Consider the following 18245-nt stretch of genomic DNA (forward strand, 5'->3'; position numbering starts at 1 on the left):
CTATGCCATCTTCTGGCCTCTGTGGCACCTGTGCACATAACCACACACAGAAACAAACATACCCAACACTTAACTTCTGGCCTCCACATACATGTAACACATGCAGGAGTACCTGCACACCCATGAACATGAACACACAAAAATAAATTGGCTTGCTGGTTCTAAAGTTTATGTGGAAATGGGAAGGATATCTAGACTAGAAAAAGCTAGTGGGGCTGGGTATTGGTGGCGCACACCTTTTATCCCAGCATTTGGGAGGCAGAGGCAGGTGGATCTCTGAGTTCAAGGCCAGCTTGGTCTACAGAGCCAGTTCAGAACAGCCAGGACTACACAGAAAACTCTGGTTTCTAAAAAGAGAGAGGGGGAGGAGGTAGGGGAGAGAGGAGAAAAAAAAGCTAGTTTATTTTGAAATAAAATCTCACTATGTAGCCCCTTCTGGCCTGCAATTTTCTATGTAGAAGCAGGTTGGCCTACTCACAAAGCTCTGCCTGCCTCTGCCTCTAGAGTGCTGGGATTAAAGGCGTGTGCCACCACACCTGGTGAGGTCGGATGATTTCAAATTCCAATCCAGTTTAGGCTAAATTGCTAGACCCTGTCTTCCTGCCCCCTCTTTTTTTTTTTCCCAAGGAAATGCTAGCTAACAGATTAAGGAATTAACCATAGGACCTAATTAGAAAAAGACTTGGCTGTGTGCCCAGTTCATCCAGCAACAAAGGGAAAAAATATTCTGCATTTGTGATACTATTTAGAAAGGAGTAATTTAGTGCCCTTTAATCTGAGCTAGTATTGTCCAATTAAGAAGCTGTTGGATTTTATGTTTAATGGGGTGAAACGTATTTTTTTCTTCTTTAGTATTTTTATAGTGGATAGTTTTAATTAAATAAACTATGCCCATTTATTTTCACATAACTGTGTTAGAAATTGGAAGGATCCAAGTAAGAGGAAGACATAGTCTCTGTCCATTAGCACAAGGTAGAGCTAAATGAGAGCTTGAGGAGGTAGGAATACTGCAGACTTCAGAGAAGGGAGAAAGCTTGACCTACAATGGAGAATCAGAAGGTGGGGGACTGTGGAGTGACCTGAATTGATGTTTGTCGGCATAGAGAGCTTTCTGATACCCATTCTGTTATTATTCCTACCACTTCTGGAGTCACGTGACTGTGCATGTGCTGTCAGCAGTCAGGCAAAATGCTTAGTCACTCCAGTGGCACGTAATCTGCACAGTCTGAACGCAGTGATCACTTAATCTATGCACATGCATTATGTAGCTACGTAAGTTCATACACACATGCACCAGGTGACCTATAAAAGCAAGCTCTACCCTCTACCTGCTCTCTCTTCCTCTCGCCAGAGGTAGTGAGCCTCTCCCCCCGCCCCCAACCTTTCTTTTAGGTAGGCCTACCCATCTCGACTCTCCCTTCCCTAATAAAACTCTTATAGTGGGTTTCGTTGTACCTCGTGTTTTCTCACACCCAGTAAATAACACCGACAAATAACACATTCCCCTTTCTGTCTCACAAGTTGGGGATTAGTCCTGGGGCATCATGCATGCTAGGCAAGTGCTCTCCCACTGAGCTACATTCCCAGCCCTTTTTATCTTGAGACAAATGTCTCCCTGAGATTCCAGGCTGACCTTGAAGTTGAAATGCTCCTGCCTCAGTTTTGCAAATGGCTGGGATTACAACTATATTTAGTCACACTGAGCTTTTAGCTGTTTCTTTGTCTTGTTTGACCCATAGGCTGTGAAAAGCATACTCTCTAGACCTTGGTTCATTCTAAGTTAACATTTGAGGATGCAACAAGGGGAAGAGTCACGAAGTGCTTCGGGGAATACACATACACAAGGTTCCTTTGACCTAGAGGGGTAGGGTAGCTTTATAAAAGTACTAGAAGCTGAGTGTGGGAGGGCACACCTGAAATCTCAGCTCCTGGGAAGCTTAAGGCTGAGGGCTGCAAATTCTAGGCCAACTGAGGATAAATGGTGAGACCCTGTCTCAGATAATCAAGCTAGAACAGAGAAGGAAACAATTATTACTACTACTGCTACTGCTACTGCTACTACTACTACTAGCCAAAAAGAGGTTGTAATGGGATTAGATGGTTTCTTGGTTTTATAACTAATTGGAAAGTGACTTTATCCTAAGAAATTAGAAAAAAGGTAAACAAACCCACATTTAAACCTTAAAGGTTTTAATTCTTAGAAACAATGATGCTTTTACTGTGGGAGGATTGGACATTTGGAAAAAGAATGTAGATGTTTGCTTAATAAAAGGAACGCCTCATTTCAAAATAATAAAAATATACCACCTGGAATTTGAAAATTGTAAAGGTAAAGGCTCTTGCCACCAAGCCTGGAGATTTCAGTTTGATTACAGTAATGATCCCCATAGCAGGAAAGGACCAATTGTTGAAGAACGATGTAAAATGAATCTTAAAAGGTCTTACTAATGAAAAAAACCCAGAGCCAGGTATTGGGATGAAAGCTGAAAGATCAGAGGAACAGAACAAGCCAGCCACATTCTTACCTCTATGAAATCCTCAGTCTAGAGTGTGAGTTCCTGTTTCCTCACACTTTATATACCTTTCTGTGTCCTGCCATGTTACTTCCTGGGATTAAAGGCATGTGTCCTTCCCAAGCAAAGACATGAGGTCTCAAATGCTGAGATTAAAGGTTTATGCCACCACGCCTGGCTCTGTTCCCAGTGTGGCCTTGAACTCACAGAGATCCAGGTGAATCTCTGCCTCCCTAGTGATAGGATTAAAGATGTGTGCCAACACTGCCTAACTTCTATGTCTAATCTAGTGGCTGGCTCTGTCCTCTGATCCCCAGGTAATCTTTATTGGGATACACAGTATACCACCACAGAACATCTTCTGACCTCCTCAGCATACTCCGTGGTACACTTGTGCCCTCACACAAATACATTTTAATCTAACTTGTTTAGCTTTCTTTTATTTTATGTGTGCAAGTATTTGACCTGTATGTATGTAAGGCCAAGGCCAGCAGAGTAACCATCTGAGTGAGACAAGAAGGAAATCCAGTTCAGTACAACTTAGTAACTGCTGTTGATTAAAATTTCTAGAGTCTGACACCAGGCAGTTTATTTTAAGCTTTTTTGTTTTTCAAGATAGGGTTTCTCTATGTAACAGTCCTGACTGTCCTGGAACTTTGTACACCAAGCTGGCCTCAAACTCACTGAGCTCCACCTGCCTCTGCCTCCCAAGTGGTGGCATTAAAGGCCTGCACCACCACCGCCCATATTTTTTAGGCATTTAAGTACAGTGCAGTTTTTTTTTTTTTTTAAAGCTTCCTGGTAACAGTTATCTCAATCCCATGTGCACAATAAAGCTTTAAGTTGTGACTACATTGAAACTCTTTTGCAAAGTACATGTAACATCTTCCATAAAGATGCATTCTATAGTTTAAGGGCCTAGGGGAGGATCAGATATGGTCTTAGTCATACAGATATTATAGATGTCACCAAGCTACAAACTACATGTGACATCTCCCCTAAGGATAGGTTCTATTGACTGAGAAGCTATGCTCAAGATAAAGGTCTAGAGAGAAAATCTGGGATAAATATATAGTCTTGGGTATTCAGGTGTGACCAGGCCCTACAGATAGCACAAATCACCAGACTGCTAACTACATTTACTCCCAGAGTTTTGTGTGGAAAACAGGAATTCATCCCTTCTGTTGAAGAGACAAGACTACGTGTTTAACATTCCTAGTGCTTATCTGTGACCACAGGACCTTGTGCCCTCTACACATGTATGTTATGTGCATCATGTCCAAGCCTGGTACCTGCAGAGGTCTGAAAATGATTGGATCCCCTACAACTGGAGTTATGGATGGTTGAGATTCACCATGTGCATGCTGGGAAACTGGATTTAGTTCCCTGCAAGAGTAATTAATGCTCTTAATCACTGAGCCATCACTCCAGCCCTAAAAGGTGTTTTTAAGATTTGTTTTCTTTTTAATTATGTGTATTTATCTATGTATGGGCATATGTATTTTAGTATAAGTGCCAATGGAGGCCAGAACTTCTGGAGCTAAAGTTACAGGGGGTTGTTTGCTATTCAGCATGGGTGCTGGGAAACAGACTCTGGTCCTCTGAAGAAGCAGCAAGTTCTCTTAACCACTGAACCATCTCTCCAGCCCCCTAATTTTATTATTGTTTGTTTGTTTTGAGATAGGTTATTTCTATGTAGCCCTGGCTATAGTTCTAGAACTCCCTATATTGACCAGACTGGCCTTGAACTCACCTGTCTTTCCCTCCTGAATGCTAGAATTAAAGGCACAGGCCACCATGCCTTGGCCCTAATTTTTTTTAAAGCTGTCCTTTACATTGTCCATTAAAGAATGAGTCTTTAGCCAGGCAGCGGTGGCACACACCTTTAACCCCAGCACTTGGGAGGCAGAGGCAGACAGATCTCTGTGAGTTTGAGGCCAGCCTGGTCTACAGAATGAGTTCCATGTCAGCCAGGGCTACACAGAGAAACCCTGTCTCAAAAAAACACAAACAAACAAACAAACAAAGAATGAGTCTTTAAATAAGACTAAATTTATAGTAACTATATAGTTATAAATAAATAAAAAAGTATTATAAATGATACTATTGGTAAGGGTTATTCCATATTATCAGAGAAAGTTGACTGCAGTGATAGTGATTATCCTGCTGTTCTTCCCCCAGTGTCTCTGCCAACCCCAGACATCTGACAGCTTATCTTCATGTTGTCTGTAAGTCAGCTTATACAAAGCTGGATGATTAAGTAGGTCTTAGGTCTGAAACCTATACTTCATGTGTTGGGGTCCCCATAATAGACTTGAAGGTGTTTATTCATGTCACAGAATTTTTTAATGTATATAATAATTTATTCCTTGAGGATTTCATACATGTATACAATGTGTTTTTATCATATACCCCTTACTCTCCTGTTCCAACTCCTCCTAGGCTCCCCAAACACACCCCACACATACTTCATCTCCTCCTCCCTCTCCTTCGTCTTTATAACCCACTGAGTCCAATTAGTGCTGCCCATATGTGCGTGGCATGTCTCAGAATTCTTGTTTTCAAGGTCTTAAAATAGATCGCTGAGGTGTGAAGCCACAGGGGAGAAAGATACCCCCCCCACACACACACACACACTCCTTAGTTCTTATGTGCACTCTTTGGATGATGCTAAGAATCTTAGGTAATAAGAGGAAATCATACTTTCATACTTGTTTTTATTAATTTCATATATAAAATGGAAATCTTCAGAAGAGAGTGAAGTACAAGAGTACAAAGAAATGACCAAAGTGTGATGCTTTTTACATTTCAAAAGATCAGTACATCTCTGAGTGAGAACAGGACAAATGAGATTAGGGTAGTGAACTCTAGCTTTGTTAGTAAAACATGTATACACTGTCAGGGTGTGAAGCTAGTGTAAAATGAGAGTTACTTTAGAGCCTGTTTATTCAGCCCTCGGTTATCAGCCTCTGGTGATGAAGGCTATTTCCCCACCTGCTATGTGAAGGACATCCCTCCCAGAATAGCCCTTAATGGTTGCATGCTTGTAGGCAAAGATAAGCCAGTTCCTCAAGTGAATTCAGCTTGAAGTGTCGTTATACCGATTTTGAGATGGTACCTCCTTAACTCCTTCCTGACATATTCAAAACCTGGTGGTTTCAAACAGTAATGACTTTCTGAGTGAAGCCCTTTGTCAGGGATGTGTAAGGATTATCCTGTCATTCTTGCTCCAATCCCTGTCCCAGCAGCTCTTTATTTTTCTGGAGAAGTGCAAATTTTGCCTTGGTCTGGAATGAGTAGGAAGATCAGAGAAAGATGGAACTGTCTCTCCATAAACAAAACAAGCTAGCTATTAAAATACTTTTAAATGTATCACCTAAAGGTAATGGCAATTTATTTCCAGTCCCCAACCTGACACCACTATTGTCTTGGTGGAGAAAACATCTTAAATCCACATTATTCCATTTTCTTGTTTTGTTTTTTGTTCAAACAGAATCTGAGCAGCTGGATTCTTGGAGAGGGGAGGGAGTAAAGTAGGGAGAGAGAAGAGAACACTGGCAAGAAGGAGTGAGCTGAAAGCACAGAATAGTGTTTCCTTTCTTAGCTCTTCAGTTTTTGTGAAGCTGAAGTGTCTGGATGCCTGTGATGCTTCCAGAACTAGGAAACAGAACAAAGATGTTCATAGTTAGCCATTGCTGCACTTGTTTTGAGTTTCACAGCATTAAAACAATTCATCCATGAATGTGATGCAGTTCATCAGTTAAGACTCATCACAAAGGAAATATTGATTAACTCCCCTATGTGACTTTAGAAAGAGCCCTGTGATCTTGGGGTAGTGCTGTAGGCCATAACTGGACCTTTCTGGGTACTTAATGCTGCGTCCTTTTGTGTGTGTTTAGTAAAAGACATGAAAACTACTTTTTAAAGCCTTTTAATTTATGTCTTAACTCATTACATTCTGATCCCCAGTCTTGTCTCTTCCTTGTATTTTTTAGATAAAACCACATTTATCTTAATAGGGGGGCACCTTGCGACCACAGGGAAAACTAGTTAGGACAACTTGGTCCCAGAACCTTAAAAAAGGCGGCTGTGTGGATGGTTAGACAGATCTGCTGGTGCTCAAGGAAATCAAAGGGAAGTTTTCATTCCTCCCACACTGCTTTTTCCAGCTTGAAATCTTGTTTTCTGTCCTTACTTTATTGGCAGCTACTTATATATCTGAGGAGTAGGCACCCTTCATTTGAGATTTAGTTTTTTGTACAATACTGAGATGTCTAGGATTGGGGTCACTAGTATTTACCATTTTGTAACATCCACTGGTCAGCTTTCTGTCCTTAGCTCATTCTACATGTGGACTGCATTTGATGCTTTCTTCTAAATATTTTCATTAAATCTGAGAAAGCGCATCCTTTTGGTTTCCCACTTCACTGGCAGCTTCTCAGTCTTTCTCATCTGCCCAAGGCCCATCCTCAACCTTTTCTCTTTCCTGTGTGAACTCTTCTGTAAGATCCCAGTTGGTCTCATTGCATCCATTGTCACTCCTCTGCCTTGATTTCTAAATTCATAACTCAAGCCTGATCTTTCCCTTGAGCTGGATATGTCCACAACCAGCCATCTAGTCTCCACCTAGATATTCAAGATGTCTTCACACTCCACTCCAGAACTTCCCTGTCTCCTCTTTCATCTTGTTAAATGGTACTACCATCATCCACCCTATTGCTTAAACCAAAACCTCAGAAATATCATGGAGTTTTATTTTTCCCAAGACCCTGAATTCAGTCTATTAGCAAGACATAAGCAATCTACCAGAATGTTCCTAAATTCTACTCTGTCTTCATCTCAGTACTGAGACCAAACTTTCCTCCTGTCTTAGCTGGACCACAGACTTAGCCTTCTGACTGGTGTATTTTCCCAATCCCATCATCCTCTCTGAGGTCTAGTATTCACCTAAGCTGAATACTCTTGCGTGAATTGTTGTATATAATGATTTTCTTGTTTATAATTCATCAGTGTCTCCCATCATAAGCAAAATCAAAGTTCCCACTGCAGAGTCTAGCTTTCAGTTTTCCTTTTTACATTCCCCAAGCTCCAGGCATTCTTGCTTGCTTTGTTTCCTTTAACATCCCAACCTCATTTTGTTCGTGTGTCATTCAGTCCTTTAGAGTTTTACCTCTTTGAGTCCGTACACAATCACTAGTAGTTTTGAATTTCATGTACTACTCTGTTTTTGTGGTCTTCTCCAACTTGCTTTGGTTTTGTTTGTTTGTTTTTTTCTACTCAGTATTATGTTTAGAGAAAAATTGATACTGAAATGAAATTTCTTTCTTTCTTTTTTCTTTTTCTTTTCTTTTCTTTTTTCTTTTTTTTTTTTTTTTTTTGAGAAAGGATTTTTCTTCATAGCTCTGGCTATCCTGGAACTTACTCTGTAGACCAGGCTGGCCTCGAACGTATGGAGATCCGCCTGCCTCTCTCTGCCTTCCAAGTGCTGGGATCAAAGGTGTGTGCCACCATCGCCCAACTTAAAGTGAAATCTTTTTGGTTTTTCCAGACAGGGTTTCTCTGTGTAGCTCTGGCTGTCCTGGAACTCCCTTTGTAGATTAAAGTGAAATCTTAATTCATTGATTTTTTTTTTTTATTCTGATGCGCAGCGTTGAGTTGTGTGGCTGCACTTCAGCTTTTAGGGCTGCTTCTGGTGGCACTAAAGTGGGGGTTCTAGTGTGCATAATGCCAGCAGTGTTGTATATAGAGAGCACTGACTGTGGGAGAGCGGTATTCTCACTTCTTTTTTGTGCATGACTCCCTTGGCAGCCCCATGAGTTGGTGTTATTACACGCTCATTTTACCTAGGAGGACACAGAGGCAAAGTGGGGAGATAAAGTGGCAAGCCTGGTGCCTTCTAGCCATTGAGTGTAATTGCTAGATAATGGGTTTCACATATGTTCAGCTTCCTAAGATGATGGTTAATAGTTATCTAAAGTGATTATACCAGACAATACTACCACAAGCAGCATATGAGTCCCGTTGTACTACCTCCTCACCCATATTTTATTTTGCCAAATTTGTGGGTACAAAATGTTATTTGATTTCAGTTTGCATTTTCCTGATTTTTGTATGTTTATCAGCCATTTATTTACATTTCCTCTTTTGGAAGCACAAACTGCTTGTGTCCTTTGCCTATTCTTCTGTTGATTTGCCAGTCTCCATTATTCTACGTATTTTGTCAGCATTATAAGTTTCAAATATCTTCTTCAAAGTCATGACTGTCTTTTAATTCTTTGTATGGTATTTCCTGATGAGCAGAAAATCCTAATTTTCATAGAGTTGAATTTATTGTTTCCAATGTCTTATTTTTAGACTATCTCAAAGGCATAAGAATATTGTTCTGGATCCAGGCAGTGGTGTGGCTCACACCTTTAGTCCCACCACTTGGGAGACAGAGGCAGGTAGATCTCTGAGTTCAAGGCCAGCCTGGTCTATAGAGCAAGTTCCTTCACAGCCAGATCTATACAGAGAACCTTGTCTCAGAAAAAAAGAAGAAGAAAGAAAGAATATTGTCTAGGAATGGTGAGATTGCTCAGTGGTTAATGTTGCCTTCTGCAAAGCTTGATGACCTGAGTTCAGTCCACAGGACCCACGTAGTAGCAGAACACCAATTCTGTCCGCTGACCTCCATTTGCATGCTGTGGCACACATAAACCCACAAACATGCACATACAATTAATTAAGTAAAATATAATGATTTTTTAAAAGAACACTGTCCTATATTCTAAAGTTTATCCTTTTACTGGTTACTAAATACTGCTTCTTCTCTTTCATTCTCTTCTCTCCCTTCTCATCTTCTGCCTCTGCCTCCTGAATGCTGGGATGAACAGGTCTGTTTCTCCACTCCTGGCCCTGCCTTCATCTTTTTGTCAGATTTCTGTATATTGTAAGACTGTTGCATTGTGTTCTTTTCCACAATCTTTTGTTTGTTCAGTATACTGAACTTCCTCAACTACTGCTGCTGTACAGTAAATCTGATTACCCTATGTAATGTCTATAGAAAGTCCTGTTGGAATTATATCAATGTTGTTTTACTTTTCATGTCAGCTTAGAGAAGGAGAGTTGGGATGCTAGCATTTCCTTAGGCGAGAAATGGCATCTCTTTTACTCTGTCACTTCTGTGTGTGCAGCACAGCTTTGTAGCTCCACATAGAGCTGACACATGTTGCAGAGTGAGGCAACTTGGAGAGCAGTCAAGAGGAAAAGCTTCAGAGCCAACTTTCCTGAGCTTAAGGTCATCTTGGATAACCTACATCTCTGCATCTCCCTTTTTCTTTTCTGTAGCACAGAGCTAATACGGGCTCATGGTGACACTTGTTTGCTATTACTGTTGCATTGTTTTTTCCCCCAAGAGCCTTATTTTTTTTTGCTTTGTAAATTATATCTTTTTCTATTTCTGAGACAGGGTTTCTCTAGGTAGGTTTGCGCCTTTCCTGGAACTGACTTTGGAGACCAGGCCAGCCTCGAACAACACAGAGATCCGCCTGTGCCTCCCAGTGCTCGGATTAAAGGCATGTGCCACCACCGCCCAGCTTGTTTCTTGTTTTAGTGAAATAAAGTAATAATAACAAACTTTAATTTATAAGAACTGCTTTAGTTATACAGCACAATTTTGACATGTAACTTTTTTAAGAAGGTGAGCCAAATTTTTTATTTCTTGCACTTAAAGTACTCTTGAATGACATCCCTGGATTGAGATTCTTTGGGTAGTCCATAGCCGCTACACAACTGCAACCAACCCCATTATGGCAGTTTCCTCTCTTGAACGGTTTTAGAGTCCGACCCATTCCCATAGTCTCTTGTCATCAACTTTAGTTTGTCACAGTGCTCAGCACAAAGGGCCCTTACCAACCTGACATACTCATCACAGTTGAATGCAAGCACACAAAGATGTAAGGCTTTGGCTACTACATAAATTATATGTGCAAAGCAGTTGTGGATGGAGGGCATCTTTACCACCTCTAGTAAGGCAGTGTTAACATCCAGTACCCTTCCAGCAGCAAAGTCACTGTTGCACTCACATTCATATACACAGTTGAAATACAACTCGTGTCTGTTCCTGAGCCTTCTTTGGCTATGGCAGTGAGTGAAGCCAATCTTTTTCTTGGGTTTGGGTTTTTTTTTTTTTTTTTTTTTTTTTTTTTGAGGGGAGGTTGGTTTGGTTTGGTTTTTGAGACAGGGTTTCTCTGTGTAGCTGCACTGGAACTCTCTCTGTAGACCAGGCTGGGCTCCAACTCGAGATCCAGTTGGGGATATGTGCTGCCAAGCTGTGTGGTGGTGGCTCATACCTTTAAACCCAGCACTCTGGGAGGCAGAAGCAGGTGGGTCTCTGTGAGTTCAAGACCAGCCTGGTCTCCAAAGCCAGTTCTAGGACAGCCAGAGCTGTTACACAGAGAAACCCTGTCTCAAAAAAACACACAAACAAAAAAAACTTCAATGTTTGTTTCTATTTTCTGATTTCTACTAGGATTTCTTCCTTGATCCATGAGTTTTTCACATAGACATTCCTACATTTTCATGTGTTCTTTTGATACTATCTTACTGTCTTACTTCATTTTGTGCTACCATTAACAGAATATCACAGACTAGGTAGTTTATAAACAATAAATATTTATTTCCCAAGGGTTCTGCAGGCTAGAAAGTCCAGAATTATGGGCCTCCTGCTGAGGGTGGTGGGGAGGAGGGCTTCTAATTCCATCGTATCTTGGCAGAAGGCCTAAGAGAATATGTGGTAGAGAACACAAGAGCCAAACTGATATTCATAACAAACCCATTCTCAATAAGGAACTTACTTCCTAACAGCTGTACATGCTCAAAAACAGAACTCTCTGACCTAATTACCCCTTGAAGGTCCCAGTCCACATCTCCATTGTATTCAGAATTGTTTCCAACATTAGTCATCTGGGGACACATTCATATGATAACATTTCTTAGTACTGATTTCTAACTTAATTGCATTTTAATGAGAAAAATTAGTACTTGTATTACTGACTCTTTGAAGATTTTTGAAACATCCCATGTACTTTTAAGATCATAAAGTTTCCAGCTACTGGATTCCATAAATGTACATTCAATAGAGTGCCTGTAATTTTACCAACTTCTGTTTATCAATTACTAGAGAGAAGGTTAAAGAGTATCCTTCTGATAGTTAGCTTATACTTCTCATGGTCTATATTTTAGAGCTATTTTTACTAGGTATATACAGGTCAGGATTTATCTTCCTGGAAATTGGTGATTCAGTATCTCATAATGCTATTTATCAGAATTGTCTAGTCACACCAGCTTTCTTTGATCTTTATATACCTAGCATAACTTTCCAGTTTTTTATTTTATTTTAGTCAATCTATTCCTTAGAGCCTTTGAAAGGGCTTCAGGTGTTTTGTTGTTGTGTTTTGTTCTTGAAACAGTATCTTACTTTATAGCTCTGGCTGGCCTGGAACTTGCTATATAAACCAGGCTGGCCTTGAAATCAGAGATCTGCCTGTCTCTGCTTCCTTAGTGCTGAGACTACAGAAATGTGCTACCACAGTCATTGAGCTTTGTTTTGTTTTGGTTGGCTTTTTGTTGGTGGTGGTTTGGTTTTGGTTTGGTTTTTCCAAGACAGAGTTTCTTTGTGTAGCCCTGGCTGTCCTGGAACTTGCTCTGTAGACCAGGCTGGCCTTAAACTCAGAGAGATCTGCCTGTCTCTGCCTCTCTCCCAAGTGCTGGGATTAAAGGTATGAGCCATCACACCTGGCAAGCTGTGGGGTTTTTTTTTAATACTATATCTGGATCATTAATGTCTAGAGTTTAATGTACTTATACTTTAGTGGACATAGAGCTGCCCTCTTAATGATACTTCCAGTTTGTCTTTTTTTTTCCTTTTGAATTGATTTTCTCTCATTCATTTTTCTAATCTGTAAGTTTAAAAGATAGACTTTGAATTTTTATTTTCTGAGTGGTTACTGTCAAATGAGTTGAGTATTAATAAAGAATTTAAAGTTAATCTAAAAGCAGGAGGGATGGCTCATCAGCATTTAAGAACACTTGTGCCGGGCGGTGGTGGTGCACGCCTATAATCCCAGCACTCGGGAGGCAGAGACAGGCGGATCTCTGTGAGTTCGAGGCCAACCTGGTCTACAGAGCTAGTCCAGGACAGGCTCCAAAGCTACAGAAAAACCCTATCTCAAAAAACCAAAACCAAAACAAACCAAAACAAAACAAACAAACAAACAAAAAAAAAAAAAAAAAAAAAAACACTTGCTGCTCTTCTAGAAGGCTAGAGTTTGGTTCCCAATACCTCTGTCTAGTGACTCACAACTGCCTGTATCTCCAGCTCCACAGACTCTTCTAGCCTCCTCAGGCACCTCCATTCAAGCACATACACCCTACACATACATAAGTAAACATAATTTTAAAATAAAGTGTTAGTCAATTTCCATCCTCCCCTGAAACAGGGACCTTGAGGGTAAAACAAGTGTCAGTTTCTCCCACTGTACATTTACTGTGTATACAGATAGTGTTATTTTTAAGCTGTTATGATTTTTGCTTTTTATTAAAGATGTACTTATTTTTATTTTATATGTATTGGTAGTTTACATGTATGTATGTCTGTGAAGGTGCCAGATCCCCTGGAATTAGAGCTACAGACCATTGTAAGCTGCCGTGTGAGTGCTGGGAATTGAACATGGGTCCTCTGGAAGAGCAGCCAGTGCTCTTAACCACTGAGCCATCTCTCCAGCCCATGATGGGCAGTAGTTAGGAGTACTTGGAGCTCTTCCAGAAGACTACCACAGTTCAGCTCCCGCACCCATGTTGGCAACCCTCTGCCAACTTTTGACTTAGAAGGCTGTAGCCCTAAGTAACAAAACACTGCCTCACAGAGACCTTGACCTTCAGCTTAGCTGCTTCTGAATTTCTGATACACAGAAACAATGAGATAATAACAGTAAGTGTGTATTATTTTAAGTAATTGATATTGTTATATAGTATACATAATGTATACATGATTAGTATACATTAATGAGAGTTATTTGGTGGTAAACTCTTGGTTATGGTTATCTGAAAAATTTTTTTAATTAGCTCTCATTCCTGAAATATATTAATGTAAGAAATCCACGGAGTCTGCTTAAAGGTGAAGGAACTTATTAGGGGGGAAACTCACTACAGCATAGGAGATTTATTATAGGGTCCTGGAAACCTGAGGTACAGTCCAACGCTGTTCTGCCACCAAGACAGTCTGCACCATCCAGCCCATGAGCTAGAGAAGAGAGCAGCCTAAGTGCATCTCAGGTCTTAAGGGTAGCCCCGAGCCATGCCCCAGGGGCTGGAACTTCAATGTCATAGGCAGGTAGAACAGTTACTGCTACATCTCTAGGGGTGGTGTTACAAGGTCATAGACAGACCAGCTATCCACTACATTATATTTTATCTATATATACAATTATATTTACAATTATTTTCTCTCAATACATTGAGGATATTTTCTCCATTCTCTTCTCCACCCATTTATTAATATTAAAATACTATTGTCAAGCCGGGCAGTGGTGGCATATGCCTTTAATCCCAGAACTTGGGAGGCAGATGCAGGTGGATCTCTGTGAATTTGAGAACAGTCTGGTCTACAGAGTGAGTTCCAGGACAACTAGGGCTGCACAGAGAAACCCTGTCTCAAAAAACAAAACAAAACAAAAACAAAAAATGGCCATTTTCAGAGAAAAGATTGGTATTCAGAATATGTTTAAAAAAAAAAAAAACCTTAAGAGCCAATAATGTAATAACACAATTTTAAAATGGGAAAAAAAAATTTTTGAATAGATGTTTTACCAGAGAAGACACATATGAATTGATACTCAGTACCATTAATCACCAGGTAAAGCAGACTAAAGCACAGTAGGATACTTCATTTATACCTGTCATAAAGAAAAATAAACAGCCTGTGTTGGTGATGATATGGAAAAACAGGATTCCTCAGACTCATTTCTCCATTCCGTTCTGTATTAGAGGCTGAACCGAGCTATAGCCTCAGCAGCTCTTGTTGGTAGTTTTGTAAAAAGTGTAACAGTGGTGAGTCCCTGAGTATGCTGAGGTTGCCAACATAGGGCCTGGGAGCTGACCTGGTGTGGTCTTCGGGAAGCACTTTTAACCACTGAGCATCTCTCCAACCCTTATTTGTTTGCATGAATGGGCTTTGAATTCATATTAAGTATCTTTTAATAAATTCTGGCCCTCTGAATTCTATTCAGCCTGTTCTTTTCACTCCAGTGAAACAATGAATTTTGAAAATAGAGCTGATAGTATAGTAATACACCATGCACCTGTCATTCAGTTGTAGTAGTTGCCATTATTTAATTTTTTTAAAGATTTATTTATTGTATTTTGTGTGTATGATTGTTTTGTTTGTGTGTATGTGTATGAACCATATGTGTGCCTAGCACCCATGGAAGTCAGAAGAGGGCATCAGAGCTCTGGAATTAAGAGTTATAGAAGGTTGTGAGCCACCATGTGGGTGCTGGAAACAACCCAGGTCCTCTGCAAAAATGACCAGTACTGCCAGGCAGTCTTGGGAGTCAGAGGCATGTGGATCTTTGTGAGTTCCAGGACAGCTAGGGCTACACAGAGAAACCCTGTCTCAAAAAACAAAAAACAAAACCCAAGAAAAGAGTGGTGCTGTTAATAACTGAGCCATCTCTCCAGCCCCAATTACCACTGTTTTTAAAAATCTCTATGATAAGACACCTCATGCAGCCTTGAGGCAAGGGGAAAGGCACTTGGACTTGCCTCTACTGGATGTGCCTCCCCATGGGAGGCCTTGCCTTCTTGTGGGGGGCAGTGTAGGATGGCGGGGGGGAGCCTGGGGAGGCGGGAGGAGGGAAGAGGGATTTTTAATTGGTGTGTAAAATGAATGAAAAGCTTTTCTTTCTTTTGTGTGTGTGTGGTTTTTTTTTTTTTTTTTTTTTGAGACAGGGTTTCTCTGTGTAGCTTTGGAACCTGTCCTGGATCTCACTTTGTAGACCAGGCTGGACTCGAACTCACAAAGATTCACCTGCCTCTGCCTCCCCAGTGCTAGGATTAAAGGCGTGCACCACCACTGCCTGGCAAAACTTTTCTTAATTTAAAAAAAAAAACAACTCTCTTAAAATTAAATAGATCTTTCTGGTGAGAAAAATAGATACTGTCGCCAGATGTGATTGGCCTTTGATCCTAGCATTTGGGAGGCAGAGGCAGGCAGATCTCTATGAGTTTGAGGCCAGCCTGTTCTACATAGTGAGTTCCAAGCTAACCAAGGCTACATGGTAAGACTTTGACTCAAAAACAATCAGTCAAAGAAAAAAAAGGAAGTAAAGTAAAAGAAAAATAGATACTGTTTTAAAAAAATGGAAGCAATACCAAAAAAAATCTTAAAATAAAAATAAAATAAATCTGCCAGTAGTTACCACCATCTAAATTATTTAAATAATTTTCATTTGTGTAAAAATTGAGTAAGAGCCGGATGTTGGTGGCGCACACCTTTAATCCCAGCACTCAGGAGGCAGAGACAAGCAGATTTCTGTGAGTTCCAGGCCAGCCTGGTCTCCAAAGCGAGTTCCAGGAAAGGCACAAACCTACACAGAGAAACCCTGTTTCAAAAAGAGAAACCCTGTCTCCAAAAACCAAAAAAAAAAAAAAAAAAAAAAAAGTAAAATTTAACAAAATGGAATCATACCATAGCTATTACAATGTATTCTTTAATATTTATAGACCGACACCATCCTCCACTATAATGCATGTTATCTCTTATATAAATTTAGGCTTTTTTAACCAATTCCCTGTGTGAACTGTTCTGTTTATATTCTTAGACAAAATTCTTAAAGTCTCTTGCTAGGTCAAAGGATGTGAATATTAACATTTTTTATTCCTATTTAAAAACTGAGAATTGGGGCTGGAGAGCCAGTGCAGTGATTCAAAGTACTTGCTACTCTTCCAGAGGACCCAAGTTGCATCCCATCTCCAACATCAGGTAACTGTAACTCCAGCTCTAGGGGACACACACACACTAAAAACACAAATTCATCTAAAAAAAAAAAATCCCTGAGATTGCTGTAAGTTTTATCTCTAGCAGCCCAACAGAGAAGTGCTCAATATCTATATTATCACCCTGCCTTTGTCCCTAGGTTTTACATGAGGGTCGGGTAGGGGATACAGGGTTTTGAAAACAGGTTTTTCTATGTAGCCCTGGCTGTCCTAGAATTCATCTTGTAGAACAGTCTGCCCTTGAACTCAGAGATCCACCTGTCTCTGCCTCCCAAGTGCTAGGATTAAAGGCGTGTACCACCATTGCTTGTCGGTTTTTGCATTTTTAATCTGGTAAAATTAAATGTCTGCCCACGAGTTTTTTGTGACTCCTTTCCTGGAACTTTTATGTCAATTTTAATTTGGGAAGTTTTGCATTTTATTGCAAATACTTTTTTGGGTTGGCTTTGTCTTTGTGTTTGGTTTTGGTTTTTTGAGACAGGCTGTTTAACAGCTCTAGCTGTCCTGGAACTCTTTGTAGACTAGGCTGGCCTTGAACTCACAGAGATCAGCCTGCCTCTGCCTCTCCAGTGCTGGGATTGTAGGTGTGTGCCACCACGCTTTAGTTTAGCTTTTAAAAAATGAAATCTTGTAATTGTTTATTTCTGTTTCATTTATTTTTCTATATGGAATCTTTTTATTTTAAATGGGTTGGCCAGTCAGTTCCTATATGAGTTCTGATTTGGGTGACATGCTTTTTCAATCTGTCCCTTGTTTTTTTTAAGACGGGGTCTTAATGTGTATTCACGGCTGGCCTGAAACTCACAGAGATAGACTTGCCTCTGCTTTCTGAATACTGAGATTAAAGGCGTGTAGGTGGCGTGTTTTCAAGGGCCTTCCATACCCTGGGGTTTTTGTTGTTGTCTTGAGACAGGGTCTCTATGTAGTCATGGCTGTCCTGGAATTCACCCTGTAGATCAGGCTGGCCTCGAACTCACAGAGATCCACCTGCCTCTGCCCCCCCAAGTGCTGGGTGGGATTAAAGGCGTGCGCCACCACTGCCCGGCTTTTTTTTTTTTTTTTTTTAAGTAATATTTTCTTCTGGAACTTTTGTGACTTGATTGCTTTCTTTGTTTTATTTAACTCATGGATCTGCCTTTGATATAAGGAGTAAGACAGTTATCTGTCATTGTTTTTGTTCATATAGCCAGTTTTCCAGTATGGTATTGTTAATTGAGTAATTTGTCTGCCTACAGTAAATTCTATATATATGTCTAATTTCAGAGTCTGTTCCTTGCCATTGATCCTTCTGTTTATTCTTTACATGTTACCATGGTGCTTTAATTACTTTGACCCTAGTAAAGTGCATGTTAATATTTGTGGAGTAAAACTTTCTTTATTCTCTTTTCCTCCCAAAAGTTACCTAGTTTTTGTTATTATTCCTATGAAAATTTAAAATCCTACAGAAAGGCAGAAAGGGTTAATGTGCTCCTGTATTGTTCCTCTCCTCAATGGAACATTTATTAAAATTTTATCATATTGGTTTCATCTGCTTTTGTATTATTCTGAAGTATTTTGTAGTTAGCTCTAAAATCCTTTTTTGAGACTCTGAATACTTAAACTTTAGCAAGTATCTCTTTTTACTTTGTGTGCGTGCATGCGTGCGTGCGTGTTCGTTCTCTGTGTTGCTAAGATTTACATGTGTAAATATTTCAGATA

The 18245-nt window shown here is 40.2% G+C and overlaps 1 protein-coding gene across 1 annotated transcript in view; it reads left to right on the forward strand.

The window, feature by feature from the left end:
* The window catches only part of Pacs1 (phosphofurin acidic cluster sorting protein 1), a 143197-nt gene that overhangs the window by 86260 nt on the left and 38692 nt on the right, over positions 1-18245 (forward strand). The window lies entirely within an intron of this gene.

This window comes from Peromyscus leucopus, chromosome 1 (genome assembly GCF_004664715.2).
Source record: "Peromyscus leucopus breed LL Stock chromosome 1, UCI_PerLeu_2.1, whole genome shotgun sequence".
NCBI classification, from domain to species: Eukaryota; Metazoa; Chordata; class Mammalia; order Rodentia; family Cricetidae; genus Peromyscus; species Peromyscus leucopus.